Genomic DNA, 19,160 nt, shown 5'->3' with positions numbered 1-19,160 from the left:
GTTTCATAATGTCACTTTTCAATGCCCTGTGCAGCACAAAGAAAATAATTTTCACCTCTATTGTATTGGAGATGGAGACAGACATATCAGACGCAGATATCTTTTTACCTCAGCAGATAAAGCCAGAACAATCTGCAACAGAAAATGTATGACAATATGTTTTTATTAATGCATTCCAGCTGATAACTTTCATGAACCAACAGTGGAAACCCTGAAAATGAATGCTCTAAATTGAACTTTTAAGCTTACATTTTTCTGTATTCGTCTGTATTTACAAGTATGACTCTGACTGCAGGATGTAATTACGTTAGAATAGATATTTTTGAAATCATTGTAGTGCTCATTTTACTTGATTAAGATGACCTGAACCCCCTCCTCCCACTGGTTGACACTCATGTACAAACAGCGTCTCTGTTGTTTTAATGTTTGCAAGCTTATCATGTTGTTGGGAAGACATGTTAGATTTCCCTCTGACCTGTTCCAGCATCGGAAATCACAAATCATGGGGTATTTATATAGGTCGCTCTCGAGATCAGATTGTCCTGTTGTGCATTTTTTATTTTAATTTGATTCAGATCGATGAGCAGAGTCTCGTGTAACACTGACTCACCAGCAAAGCCTGTTCTTCACATAGACCTAGTAAGGTTCTCAGCATTAAGAAAGTATAAGAATGAGCAACTCAATCAATAAAAACATTATTGTTCTCCACCCTTTGTTAATGAATTTATTAGGGCAATGGAAAGATTAATGAATGGTTTTCCCATTGGGGTTTTGTACTGTTGATTAGACTAAATAAGCAGTTTGAACACAGAAACAATACAGTAAATGTATTTAAAATACAGAAGGATGCCAATAGGATGAGGCAGTTGTGTGCACAAGACCTAACAAGTTGCTCACATCACAAGTCTTTGAAAGTCTTGTGGACAATCCAGTACTCCGAGGTTGTAGCGAGGACATTGTTCCTTTGAACGAGCGAGGTGTCACAGCGGTGATCTGTGTCATTTTTCTGCAGTCCTGTCATATGCATTTGTCAGGGCCAAAAATAAACCCCTCAGCTGTACCAGTTGTCCTTCGGTCTGATGCTACATCCCCGAGTGTTTGTGTTCTGGCCAGACTAATAATCCAAAGAGATCAACTTGTTGACATCATTAAATTGTGGCAGACTGGAACAGTTTGCTTCAGAGACTTCTGATGGAGCTTGCAGACATTTCTGAACCCACTGACAAACACAAATATCCATACATGATGACTTTAAGGATAAAGTGTGATCTGCATGTCACTTCTTTGGACAAAAGAAAGTTTGTCTGAGTGAAAACTGTAGATGGTGACCCAATAAGCCATCTTTCATGGCATATGTCCACAGTGAAACATTGCCATGGATGATGATATCTTTGTTGGAGCGGTATCATTTCAGCTGAACTTCGATGGGGTTAAAGCTCCTGTTGGTAAGATAAATGATTTCTGAGTCTCATTCCCAAGTCATCAAATACTGACACATTTGGATGGCGGCCAGTATTCTACAAGAAACCCAAAGCGTCTGTATTTGACAAGTCAGGAATGAGACTCAAAAATCTAACTTATCAACAGGAGCTTTAACCAATAGTAAAGCCTTTTTGAGGACTACGCATGTACTCATAGAACTGGAGTTACATCCAGTAACTACTATTTTCTTAAACAAGATTTTAATCGGCGAACAGAAAATTTCAGACACAGGATGTGTGGACCTGGAGTGGGTGGGGCTTTTAAACCAGTGGTTGACGACTGTAAGCCATTGGCGTATGCCCCAATCTTACTCTGAGCCACTGACCTTGTTGCTATGGTGGCTATTGACCAATGTGACCTCATTACAGACTCGTTGTACCATCATTGGACACTGTCTGTTTTCATTCGGATCGCCATTGACAGTTTGACCTTTTGCACCACAGGCAGAGTCAACTCCTTTTTTTTGTTGTCTTGTAAAGCACTTTGTGTTGTTTAAACTGATTTGTCTTTATTCCGAATGGTGTTTTTCTTATTGTCCTATTGCCGAGTTACTTGCTGTAGCTGGATATTACTGTACATGAGGACAACCTCCATGGTTCTTGTCTTGGCAGGAGAATCATTTCCAAAACATACAAAGTGTGAGGAGGAAATTAAAGTGGGAAAAATAGAAACTGTAGCATAACATTAGCATTGCAATTGCATATTTACTCCATATGCCAAAGCACAAATGCACTTCCTCTTCTATTGACGTGAGGGGGGAAACTTACCTGAGCGTATTCAGACTGTCACCTTGTCTGTTGACTCTACCAATATTAACATTTACTCCCGCAGTGTTTGCTTATCCATCAGTAGTGACTGCAGGGGAAAGACGATATGCTTGACCTGTTAGAGCGGTCATGGTTGTACGGTGGTGAGGTACTAGAGTTCAAATCATAGTTTGATTCTGACCTTCAATGTCGGAGAACGGGGATTTCTGGTCGATTTTGTTTCAACAACAACAACACTTCTTTCCTCACGATTATTGATGTAATTACTTATGAGCGCACTCTGAATTTGACAGTTTAACAATTTATTATACAAAATACTGAAAAATTTAGTGATTTCCTTGACTTTAAATGAGCTACAGTGATTAATTAACCACACATTCTACATGTTTTATCATCGTAGTGTGCATGGCACTGAGGTCTGATAGCTGCTAGGAAATAAAAGACACTGATAACACTGTTGAAAGGTAGATGAATGTGTGGGTACTAGCAAACTAGGCCAGTAAACAGCTATAATTGGACTCCAAGCAATACTTCAGAGGTGGATTCAGGTCCCAGAATATCAGGGAATCAAACACTGTTGTCATCTCAACTGCTTGGAAATAGTCTTTATCCTTATGTTGAGGTATTGACGACGCTGAAATGGTCTCCTCTCTAAGTGCGCGCCAGCTGTTGGGTTTGTGAGAACTTGTCAGTGTTGTGACTCGAGCTCTGCATCTCAACAGCAAGCCACTGATTAAATGTGAAGCATTGTTGTCGTATAAGTGGACTGTGTTATTGTGTTTGATGGGGTTTCAGTGCTGATGGTGTTTTGGAGCTGATTGCCTCTCCAGAGTTAGAGTTTTGTTTACAGCTCAGTTTGAGAATGGCTGTTCATTAACAGCAGACGTTCTCAAACGTGATAGAGGGCTGATAGGCAGTTTAATTAGTTGAATCAACAGTGATGATTTAAAACAAAAAAGAGGGAAAAGTACATTCTTGAAACAGGCCCTTTCCATATTTCTGTATTGAAAATGGATCAAATCACCATATGTAATGGAAAAGGTGTCGCTAGTCACGAGAAACCCACAGGAAATTATCAGTGAACACCAACCGGGCGCTTTAATGTCTTTTAGCTTCTTGTTTTGAAACATTTTAACTCCTGCAAACTCCGCTCTAATCAATGTTGTTCCTTGTCCAGTAATTAAAGGCAAAGACAAAGTTATCTGGTAAACACAGCGCGACATTTAGCAGCCACATTTTATACCCAGGAGTTGGAGGAGACCAAAACAGAGATAAAAGTGCATTCACATGCTCCTCTGATGGTCAAATTTCCTGAGTTAGGAAGTCGTTCTTCAGACTTTGTCGTGTTCATGGGCTTTCAAGACGTAATTTGGAAACATTATGGACGCTACAGACGATGTGTGGTATTTTATTGCTTTACCTGACTTGTTATCTCGGTTAATGCTCATAAATATCTCATCTAACTCATGTATTTTCTTTCCGTTAGTTGCTGTCCACTCTACAAGGACAGCAATGTCTTGTTTGTGGATGAACAAGACAGGCCATCTTGGACTTTGGGAAACACTGATCAACAATTTTCTTTTACTTGTCATATATGAACGTTTTTTGACAAAAAGGGAGGGTTTAAAGACGCTGCCTTTGACTGTGATTGCCATTTTTCACTATTTTCTGACATTTTATTTATAATTCAATTTAATAAATAAATTACATTATGTCTAGATATATAGAAATGCATTGGTGAATATATATATATTAGGAAAAACCCTCCTCCTGGCCTTTATTTACATGCTCCAGTTGTATCCATGCTGGCCCATCTGAATGTAGCCAGTGTAGCATTTTCTAATGTTGGCACCAACAGAAACATTGATTCTTCTCTGTTGACAGTGGATTCAGCCCGGTGTGTTCAAACCCTGGCCAACATGACACGAGAGACCATTGAAAACAGAAAACAAACACTGAAATTTGTGCTCGCAGGCTACTTAAAATGAATTGTTTGGAAGGAAACCAAAGCACAGCGAGAACAGCTGAAATGGTTTTTTTTCCCACTCAGACCTGCATCTCCTGGCTGAGTTAAGAGGATTTTTGTTAATAGCGTATATAGAAGTAAAAAAGAGAGTTACATTTACATCTCTGCCAGCATGTGACTGACAAAACAAATCAGACGGACTCCTAGAAGCGGTGAATAAAAATACACAGGGGAAATGAAAGCACTGTGCCTGTAACTGAAGGCAGGTCACTTATTTTGATAAGAGTCCTGTTATTTTTGGCAGCAACATGAGCTCAGATGTGTTTTTTACTGTACGTACAGTGAAGAAGAGCAGGTTAGCTGATGACTGATGCAACAGTGAACAATGTTGCTCCCTGCGTTGGTGTTCGAGATCAGTCTAGTCAGTAAAAGTGAGTAAAATTTCCATCTGAATTGTCATCATCAGACTCTTGGCCAGTGGTAGTGTCTAGTGCATATCAGTCTGGGCGTTTGTTAAAATGTGAATTTTTTTTTTACTTTTGAATGTTCTGTGTAGGTGTACTGGAGCGTAAGAGTGTCAGCATCTGGGTCGGTGCGTATGGATTTTATAATGTGTAGGTGTTTGAGATTACGCTAGTACACGGTAGCATCTAGGCCAGTGTGTGCTTGCGGGGGGGTGTTTAGTCCTTTTCCCGATGGCTAGAGGCCAGATGCAGATAGGCCGGGAAGCACAATGCCCTGTCTGTTCCCACGAGTCCACCAGCTCTTCACAACACCCTATTTATAGACAAACGCTCTGCCCAAACTCCATTCATATTTCTCAGGTTGGAAGTGTAGAGTGGAGTACACACATGTATCTTTTTTTTTTTTTAATTAAAGCTAAACGTTGCGTTGAAAATGTTACACTCTGTCACTGTGATTTTGACTCGAAACCGACCCTTAACGCATCCGAATGTGCATTCAGTCTGGTGCTGTCAGAGGCGATGGTTCACATTGTTCGCTTTGGTTCACCGAGGGAGCATTCCTCAGCGCACGGTTACATAATCCTGAGTGTTTGTCAATAGATCCACAGGCAGAGGAAGAGCTGAGCGGGGCAGAACATAAACGGCAGCAAAAAACAAAACATGTTGGTCCCCCGCTGGTACGCACAATATCCATGTGAAGCGTATTTATACAAAGTAGTGTGTCTGCAGATCTCCTAGCAACACGGGCTGCCGCCACGATGGAGGTCCACTCCAAAAAAAATAAAATGCCTGTAGGCTACTAATCGATAAATATGTACGAACAGATACCTGAAAGTTAGACTGCCCTCCCAAGAACAACTACAGCTTCAGCTGTTGCAAAAAGGACACGTAATGTTCTACGAGAAGACTCGATGTAGATGTCCTGAAGTTGTTATATAAAGAGATGATTAAAGTCCATTTAGAGGAGACGGTGGATGGATTACAAATTACAAATTGCTTCACACAATACAATAAATTAAAAACCAACAATAATACAAGCAACTCAAGTTTCTAATAAGAGTCTGGACTAGCACTCTGATAAAAGTAATATTTAAAGAAGAGAATTAAAGGATGACTTTGGCTCAGTTGGATTTGTTTCTTGGCTGAGAGACTAGAGGAAATAATCTATTTTTGAAAATGTGTGAATTGTTCAGCTTTTTGTCCAACTGCCTTGAAATCTCAAAACTTTTAGCAGCACTTTCATCAGACACGAACTAAATCGATAACTGATCTGATCTGAGACCTAATCAGGATGAATGGAGCTCTGGTACTGAAGTTACGTTGTGTTTTAATGATATTTCCTGTGTCGGCGGCGTATTTTGAACCTTACATAAGCAGAAATGCCAATCTGTATTTACAGTCAGACATCCAGAAGAACCAATTAGCCTTTAATAAACTGAAGGGGATGAGCGACATCGACTCATTTCTACTTGATTTTTCACAGTTATCAATCAGCTGTTTAGTGAACACAGTAATCAAAGCAATTAGGCGCCTGCTGTAATAATAGCTCCTATCGTTCACTCCACATGGCTTCATTTCTATCAGCCGTGAGCTCACAATCAGACACAGTAGCAGTGAGGAGCAGATACTTGGTGTCCATTTAGCTTTGAGTCTGGACGTCTGATCTATTATTCATTTATACGTATTTAATTTATCACCCACACTGTAATCCCCTCATTAGCTGTTCATATTTGAGCTCATAACGTTTGACTTAATTCAGTCCTGTAAGTGTTTTTTATGGAGCAGGTATAACATTTGATGGTAGAGACAGGAAGTGTAAACAGAGGACGTCTGTTACATTTCGGGTCGGACCAGTGAGGCTGAATGGTGGCAGCATGAGGCGGCCATCTTCATGTGGTTCATTTAACAGCACTATACATGCTGTGGGACCATCCGCGTGACTCATAGGGATAATGTATAGACGCTTGGAGCAGCTTGCAGGCGGAAATTCAAGTTATTTTCCAAGTAAAATTAACAGAGTAGGTCCTGTTTCTAAAATGTGAGGATTTGGGGCTTTTCTGTTTTGTACACTATGTGGCCAAAATTATGTGGACACCCCCGACTAGGGCTATCTTAATGCTGTAGTATATAATGATATTTTATGGCAGATCTTGGCTCCGGTAGTGACAGATGGCTGCACAGCCTGCACCAGTCACAAGGGGATGTACATGATCGATTTATATATTTATTTAAGTATTTATGTCTTTGATTTTGATGCTCAGCGACAGCCGTGACCAGAGGCATAATGTTTTCAAGTTGTCCCTCCGTCCGTCACATTCCTGTGAACACAATATCTCAAGGAAGCCTTGAGGGAAATCTGATCAGATTTTGGTGGTCAAAGGTTGAGGTCGCTGTGACCTCCACAAAACATATTTTCCTCCATATCTCCAGAATTCATACGCTAATTATGATAACATTTTACACAAATGTCTAATAGGATAAAATGATGAAGTTATGACATTTGATATCCTAAAGGTCGGAGGTTATATTCTGCAAAAAAGGGTCAGTCACAGCTCAGGAACAGGAACTTGACTGGTGCGCGGAGGCATACAACATCTAGGCATCTAGTTTATCTATTAAGGCAATTATTACTTGACTGATGTGTTCAGTTATTCAGTTTCTGATAAAGTCAAAAAGTGCTCTGCTTTTTTTGTGGGGGCAATATGGTACAATTAGTTCAAGTAGTGCTCACTGCAGAGCCACATGGGTGGTCCAATTCCTCCTCTCTGGACCTAATGGTTAGGGGTTGGGGTTGGGGCTGGACCTAGAGGTGCAGCTGGAGTAGGCCATAACCCCTTTTCCTGCTCCAAACTATCTTATTCCATCTCCCTCAAAAGCCCATTGTCTGTTGAACTCTAATGTTCTTCCAACTTTTCTGCTCGTAGCAATTTGGGAAGGCCCTTTCCTGTTCTGACAGAACAAGTCTTTGGGAGATGCATGGAGTTAATAACCTACTCTCTGAAGTGTGTCCTCTCATTTTCTGGAGGCATTTCTTCATCATGTTGTGTCCCCCATAGACTTCAACACAGCCTACACTTCCGTCTGGCACCAAAGCGAGATTCAGTGACGTAACGAGCCTTCCTTTCTTTTCTAGGTTTCTTAGTTTGTTGTAGAATGACCTGACTGGTCTGCAAAGGGGCCTGGTCACATCCACATCCTAACACCTTTGGATTGAACTGGAACACCGGCTGTGAGTCAGGCCTTATCGCAGGACATAGTGGCCGCTCTCGCTGAAGCTCTTGTGGCTGAATGGGAGCAAATCCCTGCAGCTAGGTTATAAAACCTAAAGAAGATTGCTGCAGCAGCGTATTAATGCCCATGGTTTATGGAATGAGATGTTCAGCAATCACACATGAGTATAATGTTTGGCTATCCACATACTTTGGCTCATGTAGCGATAGATAAATGTATTACTTTTATGGTTTTTGGACCATTAGTAGGACAAAATAAGCAACTTTTTGCAATTTTGACATTTATAGACTTATAGACATTTATATATAGATGTCAAGAAAACACCCACAGTACAAGATTAAGGGGCTGCTGATAAGAGTATATATGCCCCAGAAACCTAAGGAAAAAGTAAATATGCATACAAGAAACCACTGGAAAATAGCAATCCAGCATGTATGTTTAATGCAGGCACTGCGTTACAATAAAACTGTATGTTTTGGGGGTTGCTGCCTTGAGAGAAGCTGCAGCGACAATCCAACCCCCATCACCCAGCCATTTATCTCTATAAGCTTTTAGCCAATGGCTCCAGCATGTAAATGCACCCTAGCTTGAAGGTCAATTAGTGTTAGTGTGTGTGTGACTGCATGGATCTCTGTGCGTCTGTGATCATGCGCTCGGCTGTTGGTCTGCGAGCTGAATCGAAACAATCGATTCAACCGTCTGAGTCCCTTTCAGGTCGATGGTTTTCATGTAGCTGAATATACTCCAACAGATCTGACCTGAAACAACTGAACCGCTGTCTTCTGTACATTTTACATAATTAGTCGAGGTAATTACTGGTTTGGCTCGGTGCTTCACTCTGATGCATTCTCAAAGCTATAGAGCGAGCAAACTAAAAGCCTTTGTAGACTGCGAGGGCCGATCGCGCTGGAGGAGAGAGAATCTGAATTACATAGATAAACAGAGAGAACAAGGCAGCAAACAAGAAACACATTCGCTCTTCTGTTCTGTGGATTGGACTTCCTGGAAGTCCATGTTTGTGCTGCACGTAGTTGCCAGTAAATCAAGGAAGAAATAAAGCAAATTATAACCTCTTTAAAGGCCATATTGATAACGTTTTTATGTAGACAAATTATCTTTTAAAAATGATTATTTTGTTTTTATTGTGAGCCAATAGTGTAACGTCATCATCGTGTGGTATCTGTTTGTCAGCATCAAGAGTCTTGGTAGTTGCTAGTTTGTAGAAAAAAGATAAAAATGCCTGAGTTCTACAGTATGCGCAAGACTTACTTACTGCCTAACATTAGCTAGCTAGCATTAGCAACGTTACGTAGTGCAAGAAACTGGCAACCACTTGAGGGAGCAGATGATTGTTGAATGTTGAACTGCTGAATGTCTTTTTTCTGTCTTTCAAACATTCAGAAATATTTAAAAATGCCCTGCACAAGTTCCCATTTTAGGATTCAGTTAAGTCTAAGGTGATGTCTGTAGATTGCTTTTTGTGTCTGACCAAGTCCAAAACTCAAAGATAGAAGACTGGATTTACATGGAACAGCTGGCAATTTGAACTATTTGATAAAATCATTTTGTGACATCTGTATAAACAGGGTCTAAGCTTCAAGTCTATGGGTTATGTTCATTGGACATTTGAGGGCTAGAATACAACATATCAACTTTAGTAGAATCTATAAAACTACAGGTAATCTATTTTCTTTTGATCGACTTATAACTAATAACTACAGACTCCTGACTCTCTCTCCTTTCATAATGATCTTTCTGAGGATGCGATGGGTCATCTGCTCTTCCAACAAACGACCTTTTATCAAAGAGAACTCACTTTTCAAGACACACAGAGACTGGATGTCTGAGTGGAGGTGATATCACGATGGAGGGAATAATAGGCGGATCGGAAAATGAAAAGGAGAACTGAGCTGAGCCGCTGAGTGATGAACGACGGAGGATTTGAGGAGACAAGAGGCCAGAGTGATCTGCTGAGAGACCGGCAGAGAAAACAGGCTTTTTCTAAGCCGCTCTTTCATTTGTTTGTGTCTCTTGGGGAGAGCCAAGGTGATCCACGTATGCCCATCCAACGCCGTGGGAAGCAGCACGGGAGATTTGAAGGGGGGTGAGTGAGCAAAGGCTTTGGCTCAGAGACGAGACGAGGGGAGCTTTGGCCTCTCTCCGGGTCTCCATGGCGGCTGCTGTTGTGTCTCCTTTCTCACCAGACGTTTGTCGCTCATTTTTCTCTCGCTTTTTCTGCTCTCGGACTGTTTTGTCCAGCAGACGTGGCAACAGATTCCCAAACCAAAACACCCTGACGTTCTGACTGACCGCACTTCAGTAGTTGTTGATGTGAGGTCTGATTCTTGTTGACATTTTAAACCACAAATTGAATTTACCACCAAACACTCAAGCAAAATAACTCCTTTAAAGGGGCAGTATGCAAGTCTAACTGTATACTCCTCCAGCCAGTGCGCTAAGAAGCTCGCAGTAAAAAGCCTGACTTTCTGTCCATTTCCATGTGTATACCATCCAGTGTCACAGTGCTGAACTGTCAAAAGAAAAGTCAGCCTCAGCAGAAAGTCTGAATGCAGACCTCACATCACTGTGCTGTGCATATCAAGCTGACGTTGGGGTACCCAGGTGTTACAGCGGTGAAGCTCTGCAGACTAACATGATTTGCTTCAGGACAGAGAACAGATCCGGTCTTGAGAGTGTTTACGTCCTCAACACCTGGGTCTCTCTGCTGTGTGTATGAATGTGTGTGTGTTTGTGTGTCAGCAGGGTGATAAACTTGTGTGATGGAAGCGATTGCATGTAAATCTCCAGTGACTCCTGGGTATCATCTGGGCAGGGTATTGAATCTCATCACTTTTTGACTAAGATGTGCCCACTGCAGCAAGTTTGGAAAACTTGTGGCGCATTTAGATGCTAAAGACACAGGTATTTTTATTTTTCTGGGGGGGAAGAGTTGGTGGAGACCAAAAATGGAGCCAAAAGGAGAGTAAATATTGGATTCATCAGTGTCTGCTGGAATTGTTTAGTCATACAGATGCTATTATAGCCCGAGCTGGAACTGGTATCTGATACAGATGTACAGTACTGGCCTTCAGTTATAGATTTTTTAAATACATTTTTCATAGTTAAATGCGATTATGGTTTTGTCTGAAAACATATATTTTCCCTTGTTTTTACCGGTGTGACATTACCTCAATCCTGAGCTAAAATCACTGTTAACAGCTTGTTGTGTTGCCCCAAGGTGGCCAAAATCTGAACTATTCTCAATCAATATTAAATAATTAAAAGAGGGTTATGAAAGTAAAGTATCATTTTGAAAAATCTGTTGAAACCTTTCATATAACACCGGTCCTGGTGAGAATTTTCTTACTTTTTAATTACAATCTTTGTTCCAAAAGTTTGGATGCTGTTTAAAACATAAATAAAAACAGAATGTAATCATCTGCAAACAAGTTGTGTTTAACCACAACGTTTTTTATGAAATGTTCCTGAGCCCATGTAGTAATATCCTTTCTACAATCCGTCTTTGCTTGTGAACAACTGAGCCTTTCAAGGATGCCCCTTTCATACCCAATCATGACACTATCATCCGTTAGCAATGAACCTGTTTACCTGTGGAATGTCCCAATCAGGTGTTTTTGGATCAACAACTGTCCAGTCTTTCGTTGCTCATGCCCCAACTAGTTTGAAACGTGTTGATGAGGTCAACCATTAAATATATTGCTCTGTTTTCCCTCTGATGTCATCCAGCCGTAAACGCCTCAACACCAACGCCTTCACACATTGACACAACCACTCACTTGTCCTCTGAATGCCACCAGTTTAACCTTTCAGCCTTCAGCCCTACATTCTCGATATAGGTGACCTTAATGCTCAGTGCCCTACTTTAGCACGCTGTTTATGTGTCTGGGTGTGTGTATCTCAGTGTCTGAGTGCGACTCTTTGTTCAGAGCTGCAAATACTGGTTGGCAGCGGAGAGAGAGAGAGCAAATGAAAGAAGTCTGCCAGCAGAACTGTTTGCCCATTTTCCCTTTTCACTTGCTGTTGGGTGGAGGGAAAAAGAAAGAGGGAGAGACAGAAAAGAGGATGGCAGAAATGAGACAAAGACCCGCAGTGAGACAGAACGAGGAGCGATGACTAGCAGAAACGTAGAGAGAGAGAGAATGAAAAGTCAGCAGCGTGACAAAAGATGGATGGAGAGAGACAGGGATGAGTGCGGAGCTGTGAGAAAGAGATTAAAATAAAGAGGAGGAGGGCAGATGGCGACGGAGGGAGAGAAAGTTTTCCTGTTTGACGGCCGCTTCTTATTTCAGCTCCGCCAACAACAATCTAGAGGTTGATTAGAGAAAAACAAGGTGCACTAGGTGCAATTTCAAGATGAAGCCCTTTTATGAGTTCTCTCTTGCAATTTTCCAGTCGGAGGGAGCCGTTTCTCTTCCCGTGCAAGAAAAAATAGTAACAAATGCCACTTCGTGATGGCAGGAATACAAGCTCTGATGTCTCAAACATTGCTGGCAACAGACTACTGGCACAAGTAAAAAGATGCTTCTTCCTCTTGCTGCAGCGGGCTGTGTCATAGATAGAAATGCACTGCTGTTGGCTGACTTGTCTGGCCTCGCTGGAGTTTCTTTTACTGTTGCAAGACACTGAACACCTATTTTTGTTTGCGCAGGAGGGTCAACACGATCGAAATGTAACAGCAGGGAAGGCGCTATTTGCCTCTTTGTAACAGTTATCGCTACTCTGCTTTGATTCAGTTTGTTCAGAAATATCTCGGCTTCAATTTCTCGCCAATCTTCCCCTCGGATCACTGGAGCTGTGGGTAAGGTCATGGCAGTCGGCTCATGGGGTTGGCAGTATGGATCCAATCTTCTATCATGGTATATGTAGTCTTATACTACAGTAGGTTCATCTACTGCAGGTCAAACATATCCCTACGAATATTGAGCTCCAAGTGGTATCTTCGGTATCATATAGGGAGTTTCGACAGTGAGTATATATCAGGGTTTGTATCTTGTACCAGTTTAGTCGAGCATTGAGTTCAGGTTTGCAGTGTAGAATGGTCTCAACATGAATCAGTCAGTCACCACTTGCACTGTTTAAAGCAAGCTAAACTTCACAAAATACTCAAATGAGTTCCTAAGGCTGTTGAAGGTTGTAATCTGGTGAGAGAAGGCACAAGCTTTAGTCGGTGTCAGACTCTGAGATGGAGTTTGTGGCTTTTTCTTGGAAGCTGTAGGTATTTGTGCAGCGCTGCTTCATACAGAACGGTCCAAAAGATTCTCTCCTCCGCCAAGGCCCAACACTCCCAACAGTCAAGTCTAATCCAATATCAAACCCGACAGCACTTTAAATTTTAAACAAATGCCTCCTTGTGATGGAAAAAGCATCAACGAGGAGATGCATGAGATACTCTTGGTCATAAAAATATAATAATACACTGAAGGAATTCAAATCCCCAACAAAAGTTTCATGCTACTTTTTCCAAGTGACCCCCTTTTACCTTGTTACCACCAAAATGGTTCACTTTCAGTTCACGCACCTAATTTTGGTTCCCAACTAGAACCCAAACAAGGGTTTTCTTTGACCTTAAGTGAAAACCAAAGTGGGTGTGCCATATGTTACAGGTCATTTTGGCAATAAGACCCTTTTGGTACCACTGTTATCAAGTCAATAAGGCAAAATGTAAAAGATGTTTAAGCCTTTTACATAAGGCTATCCCCATAAGTGGTCTCTTATTGATCTATAGAGCATTAATAAATTACTTAACAAGTAAACAGTCCATTAGTTACCGATTATAAATCCACAACCAAGTTTGCCTCAACCAAAAATGAATTGTTTCGGGAACCCAAAAAGTTTGCTTCTCAGCTGGAACCCAAAAAAAGCAGGTTTTTCTTGACATGGAGTGCGAACTGAAGTTTGTGTGCCTTATTGTACATGTCACTGTACATTGTGCAATGATGACGCATCCTTAAGTACAACAGATGCACTCAAAACCAGTAGAAATGCAAGCTGGTTCACAGAGGTACCAAGAATCTTGAACGGAGAAAGTAATACTCGTGTTTTTGTCTGGATCTCTGGATTTATCGTATCACGAACCAGTTCCTCCGAGAACGTCCTTTTTGGTACAGCTTTCATCAGGCATAGTTTATAAAATGCATAAATGTTTTACTAAATCCTCATGAGTGATCTCTGATGTGTCTATAAAGCATAAATAACTTATTAAACATCAAAAATCCATTTTATAAACCCTTAATTAAGTATGCTGCAGGATAAAGTGCACATCTTTAATGATGAAGTTTGGCTTCATCACTCTGCTATTGTCGGGTGCAGTGAACAGTGAACAGCACTCTCTCTTTTTATAATTCACAACCTCAACTTTCTATGTTTACCAGCATGAAATTATGAGCTTGAGTCAAACATTAGAGCATCATCATCATCATGCAGCAGCCAATCCCGCTCTGGCTTTTCATCGAAACATCACCAGACCTGCAGCTCGGTCTTACGTTGCTCAAATCAGCTTGCGGAGAGTTGAGAGCGGCTGTTGGCAGCCAGAACCCAGAGCTGCTGGGTGGTGACGTTGCGGCGCATCAAAGGATGAAGAGATGGAGTCAGCGTGACAGAGAAAGAGAGATGAGGATGAGGAGGGAAAAAAAGGGGGGGGTTGGGTAGAGGAATGATGGGAAGGATTGACGAAAACAGATTGTGACATGTTGGAATGAGACGGCCTGATAACAATGGACGACTGAACTGCCAGTGCTGTGCATGATTACAAATGCGCATAAAACAAGCTTGGATTAATTTAGCTGGAGTGATTATCCGACGCAGCCTGATATCTGAGACACTGAACCTGTTTCGGTGCAACAGATGAACTGAACAACTGTTGTCCGACAGCTGAAACGTGGAAGCAGAGTAGATTCAAATCAGAAACATTTCATTTCTTTCCGTTTCTCAGCGAGGAGCACGTTCTCCTCCCCGGTTTGCAGCCTCCCTCCCTTCTTGCTCTCCATGCAAATCTGTCTTTTTCTCTCCATCTCTGCGCTTCTCTTTCCAATGGTGACAGACGGTGCCTCCTGTGCAGTTTAGCAGTTATTACACGCTCAAAAACACACTGGCTCGCAGAGAGGCAGAGATAGAGAAAGATGGATGATGGATGATGGAGGGAGTTAGGCCGATTAAAACGTTACAGCATCAGGAAACTGTGTATGTGGAGGAGAGAGGGGGTACTGTATGTGTACGTAACCAAGAGACAGCAGATTGAGAAAAATAGTTGAGTTATGTGAGACCCATATCAATGCTGCTTAGTGCAGGGTTTTGGTCACGTGACTGTACTTTTCTACCACATTGTTTGCAGGCTTTAGCAGCAGACGTCTTTGGCCACTTTGTGATATTTCACCAATATTCAGCCTACAATACTAAATAATTTATCATACAGGGCATTGATGAAGTCAATAGAACAACATACAAACATACAAATCATAAAATGTCCCATATTCATACAATAATTCAAACTCTACAGTGTTTTCCCAGAGCAGTAAGTGGCCCACAAACACATCCCGTGCTTGGGGGTTTTTTTCACCCGCGATTCTGTAGTCATAACAGCAGATGGCGTTATTCTCATGGATGGATTAAAAAATAAAAATGTTAATATTCTTGGTCGGCCCAAGTAAACTATACCCAACTTCACAGTCCCACTGAGCATTTTAGCTTCTTTAAGCAAATTGTTTTGGTTTTAAATCCCGCAACTTTTCTTTTTTTTTTTTGCTTTTACCAGTTCGTTAGCATTGTTTCCAATAGCAGGCAGCTGCTTTTGGTGAAAAAGTACTAATAAAATAACTTTATGCTACCTGCTAGGAGCTAAACTGCAGACAGACAAAGTTAGCAGCTAGCTAGCAAATATTTTGGAGCATTAAGCAACTGAATAGTCAGATATTTTCCAAGTGAAGTTCTTAATAAGTTTGCTGTATCAAACAAGTTAACTTATTTAGCAAAACTGCTCAATACTTACTGGTTCCAGATACTTAAATGTGAGGATTTGCTATTTTTTCTCTTTTTTAAAAATCATTGTAAATTAAATATGTTTATGTTTTGGACTGCTGGTTGGAGAAAACAATGCTCAAAATCTGAGAAAAGTGGCATTTTTCACACTAGACTAGAATAAAAAAGAACAGTAATCATAAATGATATGTAACTTTCGGTATTTATATCGGGTGGTCTTACTAAGCTAAATAAAGCTGAATAGAGAAGCATTTCATTGTGTAGATTCCTGGTGGATATCATGTTAAAAAACAGAAACACTCCAGAGATCCTGTTGCAGCTGAACCTTCCCAAACATCCTCATGGAGTTAAACCAGAGACCTATTAATATACACAGAGGAGCCTATAAACACATTTATTCTGGAGTCAAGTCAGGACATCTCAGACCTATAAAAAAAAGTGGGCAAGGGGGCTCAAAGGTCTACATTGTCAGGGAGAGAGTGACGGTTAACCAGAGAGGTCAGGTTCAAGACTGCATGTCATCAGCTGACGGGTCTGTTGACGAAGTGTCTTTGAGCAAGATACTGAAGTCAGACCAGCTCTAGATAATCAGAAAACTGATATTTCAGTTACATTAGGATTGTTTGGTGCTTTCTGGTGTTAAATGCTGCAAAAAAAAACAACATTTTCACTGTCTAACTAAAAAAGCTCTTAATAAATGTGTGAGTTTAAGTTTCTAGTTCATCAGCCTCTTGTTTCACTCATTTCAGTCACCCGTGATTTAATAATGCCTGAAGTGAAAATGCATGTCACTTCATTCGTAGTTGTGTTTGCATGTGTGGGGTGTCCGGCGCGAGTGCTCGCATGCACATTTTGCATTGGTGCATGTTTGAATGTGCTAGATCCTGAAGGCATGTTAACTGCAGCGGAGCCACCAAAGTCCTTGGCAAAGCCACGGTCCAGAAACAGGCTCGATAAGCCTGCTGGTCATGGAGGAGACGGGGGGGAGGGGCGGAGGGCGAGGAGGAGACACCAATCAGAACCAAAAGATTTTATATCTGCCTCATTATTATTGTCTTTTGTCATCGGGATTGTGCGTACTCGCGTTGTCAAAGATCCTGTAGTATTTCAGATGTTTATATTGTCATTATTGATTCATCTGAAAATGAAGGAAAATTAGGACGACGGATCAAAATGCATCATTTATCCTCCTGTATTTATTCCCAAATGCTTTGTAACTGTGATAGTAGTAGAGATTTGGCGTCACGTGCTCTCAGGCTATGTATAGCACATTCCTGAAGAGGCTCTGTAGGCGAAGACACCCCATCCCTGTAAACAGCTGTTGTGGCCTCTTGTGTTACCTCTGTGTCGAGCTACAGAATTATTCTTCACCCGTCAGTGTTTGGTGTATTGATTTCACGAGGTTCTGAGTGTCGGCAGTCAATTTTTAATGACAGTCCAACAATTAGAGGTTCACAGATACCATTTCTTCACCTCCGATTCGACCCTTCTCAGTCGACTAGCGATGCAACTTTATGCTCATTTAATCAGTTTGTCAGTTGACGGTAAATTCATCCGCCATGAATCAGATCATCAAGTAATTCTTGTTTCAGGCGAAATGGCCAAAGACTTTCACGCTCCAGCTTCTTAACTGTGATCATTTGCTGCCTTTTCTTTCATCATATGATCCATAAAACCAATATCCTGAAGTTTTGGACTCTTGGTCAGATATAAATATCTAAATATCTTAATTTCTAAAAGCACCACATCACAGACATGATTCCTCCGTGCCTGCTTTGATCCATTTAATGGATGAACTGATAATGAAATAGTTAGTTTCTGCACTAAAATGGATTTGGCTTGATGTCCGTCCGCCCCAAAGATCACTTGATTAAATTTCGGGTGCAATCTGGCTGCAGGATTTCCGCCATTAGATGATTAATTTTGTTTATTTCTGTTTGCTTGCCCGAACTATTTCCTTTCGGTTCTGTGCTGGTGGGGAAAGTCCGACATCCTGCACCAACAACGTGACACGCACCTGCTGTTTTCACTGAGAGTTGAACCCTGAAGTAGACAGAAAAACCCGAGAGAGAGACAGAAAGAAGACAGAGAAGATGATGGAGACACATGACAGACAGACGCTGGAAAATACAACATAGAGGGAGGGCAGGACTGATGGATGGCGAACAATGGAAGCAGTGTGTGTGTGTGTGTGTGTGTGTGTGTGTGTGTGTGTGTGTGTGTGTGTGTGTGTGTGTGTGTGTGTGTGTGTGTGTGTGTGTGTGTGTGTGTGTGTGTGTGTGTGTGTGTGTGTGTTGGAGGGGGTGGGGGTTGCTGTGGTGACTAATCATTTCCGTTTGGGACCCAGAGAGACACAGGCCCCCTGGGGCAGCAGTTCATTTTCTGATGAGTGCACACATGCACCCAAACACTCACTCACACACACACACACACACACACACACACACCTCTGATGTAATCCTGTGATGCCAAATCTGCAGATAGAATACAGTCATCGGTTTATGGGAGCATGAATTGTGCACACACTTACTCGTGATGTCAGACGGGCCCGTATTTCAGCTTTAAATGTCAGATCGGGCTGTCAGCTGGACACAGTAACAACCTGCGCTGCTCACTTAGGTTTAATATGGTCTTTTTGGCTCGAAGAGGCCACTGTACGACAATTGGGATTCTCGGTTTTAGGGATTTTACACAATAACACTTTGAAGTGTTGGAATGAAGAAATCAGAAATTCCTCCATAATCTAGTTGCTTCACATCGTTCTTGTTGTTGAATGACAGTGTTTTTCCATGTCACCCTGAAAGTGTGAAAAAAGTTTTGCAGAGCCTTTTGTGCCTCCAGAAGGAGCAAAATCTGCTGAAGTTTGGTTGTTTGGTTGTATGTTTCCGCCCGTGTGTGTGCAGGTTGGTCGGTTGGTTTGTCTGCAGGAGTTCAGGCTCCAGTTTGAATTCCCTCCGACCTGTGAAGGGATCAATGTGGCCAAATTAAATTACCTCCACCTCTCTGAACCACCACCCTTGTTGCCCTCGGGCACAGCAATTTAATTTCTTAGCCCCTCTGATGCACTCGCAGTAACGCACCCTGTGGGCATAAAGGTGTGTGAAAATAAGGTGCCATGTCAACACAGTGTCGTCTTTGTTGCCTCTTATTTGTCACGGTCAGTCCTCCCCTCGGGCGGTTGCCATTTTGTCACAATCATGTCTCTTCCCTGCTTCACCCACCTTCATCTTCCTGCACTTTTATCACACTTTAATC

General features: G+C 41.6%; 1 protein-coding gene across 1 annotated transcript in view; it reads left to right on the top strand.

Annotated features, from left to right (window-relative positions):
* ndrg2 (NDRG family member 2) overlaps positions 1-19,160 on the top strand; it is a 33,802-nt gene that overhangs the window by 3,461 nt on the left and 11,181 nt on the right. The window lies entirely within an intron of this gene.

Source organism: Pagrus pagrus (assembly GCF_965226575.1).
Source record: "Pagrus pagrus genome assembly, chromosome: 22".
NCBI lineage: Eukaryota > Metazoa > Chordata > Actinopteri > Spariformes > Sparidae > Pagrus > Pagrus pagrus.
This window is presented reverse-complemented; position numbering and strand designations above follow the sequence as displayed.